This window comes from Macrobrachium nipponense, chromosome 23, assembly GCF_015104395.2.
Source record: "Macrobrachium nipponense isolate FS-2020 chromosome 23, ASM1510439v2, whole genome shotgun sequence".
Taxonomy (NCBI): Eukaryota; Metazoa; Arthropoda; class Malacostraca; order Decapoda; family Palaemonidae; genus Macrobrachium; species Macrobrachium nipponense.
The window spans coordinates 51,725,991-51,734,831 of NC_061090.1; the positions used below are offsets into that span (position 1 = coordinate 51,725,991).

At 38.3% G+C, this 8,841-nt stretch overlaps 1 pseudogene; it reads left to right on the forward strand.

The window, feature by feature from the left end:
- The first annotated feature begins 677 nt into the window (after positions 1-677).
- LOC135200441 (protein lines-like) lies at positions 678-8,841 on the forward strand (annotated as a pseudogene).

Genomic DNA, 8,841 nt, shown 5'->3' on the forward strand with positions numbered 1-8,841 from the left:
CATAAGAGGGTGCTCAGCCATGCCCGTGCCCCGAGGGCAGGCCGGACCATTCAAAGGCCCTTAACCATTTACCCACCTTTTCTCTCGTCTTTAATTTCATACACCTGAAATATACAAAGATCTGAATTTCACTCTCTCGGAACCGAATGATATGCAGTTGAAGGCATTTTTCATTTCCTAGACGCAGGGAGATGTTAGGACTAATCGGCTTTTACTTTATCTTCCGATTGATGCCCGTGCCAAGCCGAAGGAAGGATACCCCCGAGTTCGTACACCTGGTCAAGGCGGAAATGGTGATAAAAATGAGGATGTAAAGGAGTTCTAGATGGACACTGAGGATGTGAAAACTACCTTGTCTGACTAATTCGGCATGGTTCTCAAATACAGAGATTGACTCGCATTGCAAGTTCGGGATAACTCAAATAATATAAATTCGTTATCATGTAATAGAGTGACAGAGACTTCTTCGGATACAGTGATCAACCACACGCACCTAGCACAAATTAGAACCTATTGTTAATGGAAATTCGCCTTCGAGAATAAAGCGCGGCATTGACTTCTTATTAATATTAAAAGATTTAATATATTTATCTATATGAAAATATTCCTGACATGCATTTGACGGTTTTTAGCGAAGCTCAAACAATTTAGTTCCTCAGTTCACTCTCACGATCGAAGTACTAGTGAAGGTGAGATTTTGTTGAGCATCCAATATGATCTCTGCAGTGTCGAGTGTTTGTGTGGCCTCTCTGATTACGCTCTGTTGTGGCGGCCCTGCCCGTGAAATGTGATTGTGAACGTCTTTAATACTCGGAAATGTACTGTAGGCGACGAGAAACTTGACAAGAAGGGGGAAGAGACGAACGTAACAAGACGAGAACCACGACTTCAGCGGAGGAGTTCGCCTGGTGTTTGTCGCATCCTCGACCAGCATCATCGACAGCCGGACGTGTTTTTCGGTTGGGTTTTCGTGGTGGTAGGTTGTAACGCCAACGTGAACAATGTACAATTGTCCTTGATTCGTTTTGCCACAATCCCCACAGTTTGCGAGCGCCGTACGTTTCCTTGAGGCGACTCAGATGGATTGTATTCCAAGCAGTCAACGCTCGTCTCCCCATCTTTGTTTACGTGTGTTTGACAGCCTTGCTACCCATGTCTGTCCCGGTTCTTTATACCCCGAGTGACAGCGAGGTTGTTACCCGTGAAGTGACCTGGACAAATAGGAAAATGACCTAGCACACAGACAGCGTTTAGGTCAGGCGTATTTTCGATTGATGTTTGACACTTGGCTTAGGCTAGAAGGGATTACCCTATAGCTAGGTTACTTGGTCTTTTTTCACGTTAGGTTATGCAAGTGAAGCTAGGGTGCGAGTGAATAGCTGCAAAGGCTAGTTAATTAGGATATCTTTGCAGAAAGGGTAGCTACCTATTTTAAACTCATTAGGGTAAAATACTGAATGGCTGTCCTCTACTGTCCAATCAAAGTAAGTTTTTTCTCCCTAGTCACAAATTAAGGCCATAATTTAAGAGTTTCAGGAAAATAGTCGCGCTATGGAAGAGGCTAGCCATTCGTTATTGTACTCTTTATATAATTTCCATTAAACTCATTACTTAGGTTTTATAATTTCCATTAGTGTAAATGACCAAGTGGCAACATAGTGGCCACTTCCCAAAAAAGCACTTGAATTATGCCTTTATCTCATAATTTAGGAGAAAATACTCTTAAGAGGAGTATAGAGGTCATGTTGCACTGCCTGGATTGGCCACAACGGTTGACTGATGCTCATGGCAGCGAATTAAAGTACTTATTTGGAAAGGTGGCCACTTTCTGGGAGAGGTTGCCGCTATGCCGCTGCTCGTTCGTTTACATTTCCATTTTCATTCATTGTCATCATAGCACTAAATGGCTCTGTAGGTCCCAGTTATTGGCTTTATGCTTAAATCACATATTCCCAACAGTAGTATATGGTAGGCTATACCTAGAGAAATTAAGGTGAAGACTGAGCAAAACAAAATCATATCAATATAGATGCCTTTTCTCTGGTAATGTCTGTTAGGATACATAACCTTATGCAGGTAGGGCTGTCAGTGCAGTGCAAAGTAGGTCTTCATCTACATGAAGGTGCTTCACAGCATCCCTTTGCCTTCTAGCTGCATCCCCTTTTGTTTCTTTTGCTGTACCTCTGTTCTCATTTTCTTTCTCCCATCTTTCTTTTTACTGTCTCCTAACAAATGTTTCATAGTGCAGCTCTGAGGTTTTCCTCTTGTTACACCTTTCAAACTTTTTTACCATCGATTTCTGTTTCAGCGCTGAATGAATTCTTAGCTCTCAGTGCGTGGCCCCTGGCATAGATTCTATATTCTGTTCAGTCTTTCATTCCATCACGTTTTCACCTTATACTAACAATTGTTTTAGCATTATTTTCAATACTGAACAACCTCATAGGTCCCAGCCCTTGGCCTAAATTTTATATTCTAATTCGAATATATTAGGATACATAGGCTAGTTTATCTTATTTGTTTTTTCACTGTTGGTGCATGCACAGTTCGAGTTGTTTGGGTGAAGCATCAAAATAATGTGCTCATGATATAAGTATGGTGCTTATCCATATCTGCTCAATTTTGGCAGTGTTGCACACCACAGGGCATGTGTTTTTCTTCACCATGTTTATTTTTTTTTATTTTACTTCATCTGATTCACTATGTGTTATTTTCCTTTTCACTAAAAGATCGGTAATTTTTTATTTGAATACCACAGTCATTCTCATGAGCACTGTGTTTAGTACCGGTTCCATGGGAATGAATGATAAAACATTACCAAAAGATGATAAATATCTTAGCAAAAGTAAATTTGCGATAGGTTAATTTTTTTATTAAATGATTTAGGAGACTTGAAAGCACAGCATAAAATCTCCAATTTCAAGTTGCGGTATTGAAGTAAAGCAGTACCAAAAAATTCTCATCGAAAAGGATGTATGTTAGACGCATGCAAGTATGAAAGACTAATAATGTAAATTAGGCGTTAAATATTTTTGTCACTAGGTTTGTTTGCAAACAATTCTGGAGTACTTTTTGCAGTTTACAAATTTGGAGTACATTTTACAGTCAACAGTACAATTCAGTAAAGTACAATTCAGTAACCTGAGAACAGAAGATTTTCCTTCTGACGGAGCTTTGCTGCTGTTGGAAAGCGCAATATTTAGCAGCTGTGTCATCATATATGTAAATAAATCTGTTTGCAAAAACATTACTGCCTTTTAGGTTAGTGCTGATGATCATGAGGTATATCATCCATCATGTCTGTATTGTATGAATAATATATGTATTTTGGGCCTGGAAAGGGTAAATATCAGTTTGATAGGTCTTATTTTTGTGTGTAAAATTCTGTGGTACAGTATTTAAAAATTGCCTTATACCATGACCATGGTGTATTGCTTTTGGGCCTTGCTTTGCATGTACTCAGGCTTTCAAATGTTGTACAGAGAAACTTTTTTTTTTAAGCAGATGTATGTCCAATATCAAATTAAATCATTCTGTATTTATCATTATGATAAATACAGTCAGTTCTTCTTTCAATGGATCATTTCCACATCTTTACTTTGATACTTCTTAGGCAGGATGAGGAATATGTTGATGTACCAAAGTCTGTAGCCATTGCTTATCCAAACATTTCTCTGTTCATCATTTCCTGTGACCATCTAACAAGTGGTCACCCTTAAAGGTTAAAAAAAAAACATTAATTATATGCCATATTAGATATCATCTATAATATGAAAATGAGCATGAAAGAAATATATGTTGAATTTTTGTTTGCAGAATAAAAAAGATTTAATTTTTTTGTTAACCATTCATTTTTACAGCCAGTTAGTAGCTGTTTGGGAGATACAGTATTCAGCATTACAGTTCACCACTTGTCACCAGTTAGTCCATGTGTTGTACCATGTAATATTTAACATTGGAATCCTTTATACAGTAAAGTACGCATATGCATTGCTACAACACCTTCCTGAAAAGAGGTAGAAAGTTTGTACTTGTACCATGAACGAGTAATCTTTTTTAATCAAAAGATATGTCTAGTTTGTTTGCAAGTTTTAAGTAGTTTAGGAAATCTGATGACTTATCATAGTACAAAAAGGCATAGAAAGAGTTGAGGTGGGCATTCCCTCAAGACTAACTAAGCATTTAAAAGTTTTCATTATGTCGTTAATTTATGATTATATTGATACCATTCTGAGTAATCCATTCTCTTGCCACACCAGAGGCTACATCTAATGCTGCTTACTTGCTGTCAGTAGCTGTAGCAAAACAAAGTTATCATTGAAAACCTGTGTGCTTCTCAAAGAAATGTAGTCCCATACTGTATTAGGATTAGTAATTGCATGTATTTATACAGTTTTCATGCTCTTTTTATACAGTATTGATAATTATTTGGTTTATGGTGTTGGACCTTTTGACGGGATAATTGCCAATAGTTCAGTGCGTGAACAAGCAAGGCATTTTGAGAAATATTATAAATATACTCCTTATGTTTAATTTGTACTAGCTTACTACAAGCAGTCCCCAGGTTCAGCTCATGACGTTCCGAGGTTAAGGCGCTTTTCAATTATATTATTCACAGAAATTATTTCTAGAGTTACGACGCCTATAACGCTCATCTGGCAGAAGAAATATGACACCAAAAATGCAAAATAATCAATATTTGAAGGTTTTTATGATGAAAAATGCAATAAGAACGCTGTTTACATAGTTTTGAATGCACCCAAAGCATTAAAAGTAAGATTTTCTTAGGATTTTTTTATGATGTTCCGGCTTACAACGATTTTCTGGTTACAACGTGTCTCAAGAACGGAACCCCCGTCGTAACCCGGGGACTGCCTGTATAAATTTTATGTTGTCACATAACAATCTCATGGACTTATTGAATTTAGGGAGCAGATGCATTGTAGGGAGATGGGAAGGCATGAGAATTCCTAACATTTCCTAGAATTCTGTCCTGATCTAACCAGACCTTATCTTCCTAACCAGGGTGCCAGGCCTTTGTATGGCCAGGGGCTTTTGCCCCACCCCTGGACCCCTGAGTAACACTGAATATCGCTGTCTCCCAATTCTGTGTACCTGAATTTAGATTTAATACCTGGTGTTTTCATTGCTGGCTGGAAGTTGCAGATCAAGAACATTTCTTTCCAAAATCATGAGACAGGATGATTTGAAGATTTTTAAAACTCGTTTTATCATTAATAAATGGCAAGCTTTTGGATAATGAATCAAATATGTCCAATGACTAAAGCAAACTGGTTTGTAGTGAAATTCATTCCAAAAGGGTGTAATGTTATCCCATATTCAAATTGGTCTCACCCATTTAACCTGTAGGTATTTGATGAAGAAGCTTAACACACAATGCTTTGTTGACTGTTCCTCTGATTTCCTATGTATTGGATGCAGATATGAAAGAATTGGGATGATGATTTGTGTGTTATCTGCTTAGACCTACAGCACCTTAGACATCCATTTCTGGTAAAGATTTTCCCACTCCCTCAGGTATGCTTTATCCTAGCTAAAATGTCAATTTCTGCTGCAGTATCTTTGGCAGAGCATTTTGTCCCTCCTTTTTTTGGGAATAATGGTTCCATGCTGAGAACAAGCATGAACTGTAAATTTCTTCTTTCTTTTTAAAGTGTATATCCATATTGCTAGTTTTATCATCACTAAACAAGTTCAGTTACCAGTTTTTCTTATTACTGTACCAGGTAGTAATCATTTTTTTTTTGTGGTTTTAGGTAAAGATTTCCCATGGATTATTTTTACCCTAAATGTTGTTTCGTTGTATGAGAAACTAAAAATATTTAAACTTTACAGGATCATGGCACCACTTGTCCTACAGCGAAAGTCCAACACATGGAGATGAAAGTTGTTCTGAAGATGAATGCTGAATGGAAACATCATGACACACTGCCACTTCCATTCTACGCTTGCAGACACAGAATACTGTCAGCCAGGTGACAGTATTATAGTACTAGCTGAAACCCTGGTACAAATAATATTGTGCTATGGAGGATTTCTCAGACGTGTCAGTGCGTGTACATGTCTGCCCAAGAACTCGAGACAGGCATCGGAATCATGCAGGTGTGAAATGAACAGCATTGTGAATCATGTGAAAATGGTAGAACCCCAGCAGAAAAGGGTGAAATTGCCCCCCTCTGGGGATGACAGTGGGGGGCAGCTGCTGCCAAGAAGGGACTTGGAGGTAATCCATGCCCAGTTGATACGAAAGTGTCTCTGTTCCCTGCAGCTTCCCAACATCCTTCACACACTGGCTGTCTGTAATGACTGCTTTTCATCAAACCCCAGTGTCCCACATTGTTACAGCTTCGGGACGAACACTTTTTGTACATTAGTATGCTCACTCTTTTCTTTGAAGTGTCTCTCAGGCAGCAGAGTCGAGGCGTTTTATGTTTCTCGCATCAGTGAGGTGGTTGCAGCGGGGGCAGATAATGAAGGGGCTGTTCTTGACATTCTTTTTGGCTTCATGGCCTCGAAGATAATTACGTGAGCTATTCGTCTTCTCTCCCTGTCCTCCTCTCTTGCTGATGTTACGTGGCCGTGCCAGTGAAATTGTCTTGGAAAAATTAGTAGACAATCTTGCCATGTCTACCAACCTCATTGAATCGGTCATTCAATTGAAGTTGTTAGGAGAGTTATCGAGTGGAAAGATTTAGACGAGCATCCGTTGGAAGGAACAGAGCCTGCTGACACAGGACAGCCAGGAGATTGTGCAAAGATAACTCTAACCCCACTGATTCACAGGGGGCTAATGAAGTTAGTATGTGGCAACTAAAAGCTTGATTGCAAGTGGTTTCTTTTAGTGTCTAGATTAACGCAGCTAATAAATGAATTTTCTACTGAAAGAGAACATGTTATTGTATCTTTTTTAACACTTTGGGAATCTTTAATATCAGTCAAAGCTAATCTTTCTGTGACTGATACAAAGGAATTTTACTCAGGACTAAGAGCGTCTCATGACTCCTCTCACTCGGCACACGCATACGATAGTGTGGCGAAAAGTGCTTGACCTTTATAACGAGGTCTTGTGTTATGGGAGTACGCTGGCCCTCCAGGACGTATTAGCAGAAGAGCCTGTAAAACTTGGCTCACCTCCTCATCCGTGCTGTGAAAGATAGAAGGTTGTTGGAGTGTGTGCCTTGTGGAGGACCAGCGGAACACAGTACATTAACCAAACCACGGCTCCAACAATGCAATGGATATTCGGTGCAGACCAAGTTCCGGAAGTGTTAGTGAATTGACCAGAGTGAGCGCACTATTTTACACAAAGTAGTGTTAGTCATTTTGAAAGCAATTGCAGTGACAGTCAAGGAAACTCGATGCGATTCTTCTTCAGAAAACTCCTCCAGGTCCGGAGGTTCAGGATCAGAAGATGTTGATATGGCCATTATAGAACGTAGTCTAAGGGAAGTGATGCGCAAAGTTGATAGTTTTGTCCAAATCAAAACTTCCATTCCACCCTGAGGCTCCAATGGCAGAGTGGATGGTAACGACTCTTTGCTGACCAAGATGACTGGTTGGTTGAATCAATGGTGTGTGGATTAGACATCTTCACAGGTCTAGGGATTCGCATAAGGTAGGCAACTGTAAGATGTATACATTTTAAGAAATTATGTACTTTAGGTTATTTTCACTGTATATATGTAGTGTTGGAATACATATTTTGTATTTATCTTTTCAGGAATATTAAAAGTAAATGGGTATGCATTACATACCACAGTTAGTTGCTTATTGCTTTGTAGAGTTGGATTAGTAAAGCAATTACGTAATATTTGGAGCAGGAGTAGGAATAATTATTTTATGATACATATAACTTGAGAGAGAAATATATTTGCTAATAATTTGGATGCATGAAATTTTTATTGTTAAGTCTTTTGTTGAATTAGTAATGCATTAGAGCTTGACTATTGTTCTGGTAGTTGTAATAAGATTTGTAGACTTGGTTGCTTTACAGTATTTAGTGTTTATTTTCAAATATTAAATAGAAATATTTTTTTTGCAGGCAACAGCCCGAACTTCATGCTTGTGTCAATCCACACACAACCTTCTTGGTCTTTTTAGAGACCATTTATCTGGAACATGACGTTCTTTTGGACCTCTTAGTTTCAAACGAGACGTCATTCCTTCTCTACCTGCTCCGCTACCTCAAATTTATTCGCCGCAGTTGGCAAGAATTTGCCTCCCACTGTGGCCGCCGATTAGAAGAAGTTATGACTGTCCTGATTCGTTTACGTTATGCCATCGATCGGCTTGTGTCCAAAAACCTCTTTCCATATAATATTAGCCCTGTTCTGAAATTGTTGCAAAAATGTGAAGAATTTTATGAAGTAAGTGACCCCTAATTATTGGAAAGATTTGATCAGAATTTTTTCTTCTTTAGTTTGTTATTCTTCTTACTTAATAATTTATTCATCTTTATTGTACAGGTAATTAAAATGGATTTTCTTCAGTCTCTAAGTGAGAAAGAAGTATTCAATGTTTCTTAGTGTATTGAACTTTGTTGTCAACACATCGCCTCTTGAATTATTTGACGACAGATTTGAGTGAACTGAGTTCTCTACATACAGAACGTATGAATGTTACAGGTATGCAATTCATTTAAGAGTAAACAAAAGTTACAACCCTAATGAGAAATGGGAAGTACACAAGTTGGTGAAAATTTATACTATGGATTATATTTCTACATTATAATTACTGTGCTGTGATGTTGAATTTTAAGGATCTTTTAAATGAAGAGCAACTGATACTTATGCCTCTAAAATTTTTCAGTTGAGTAAATAG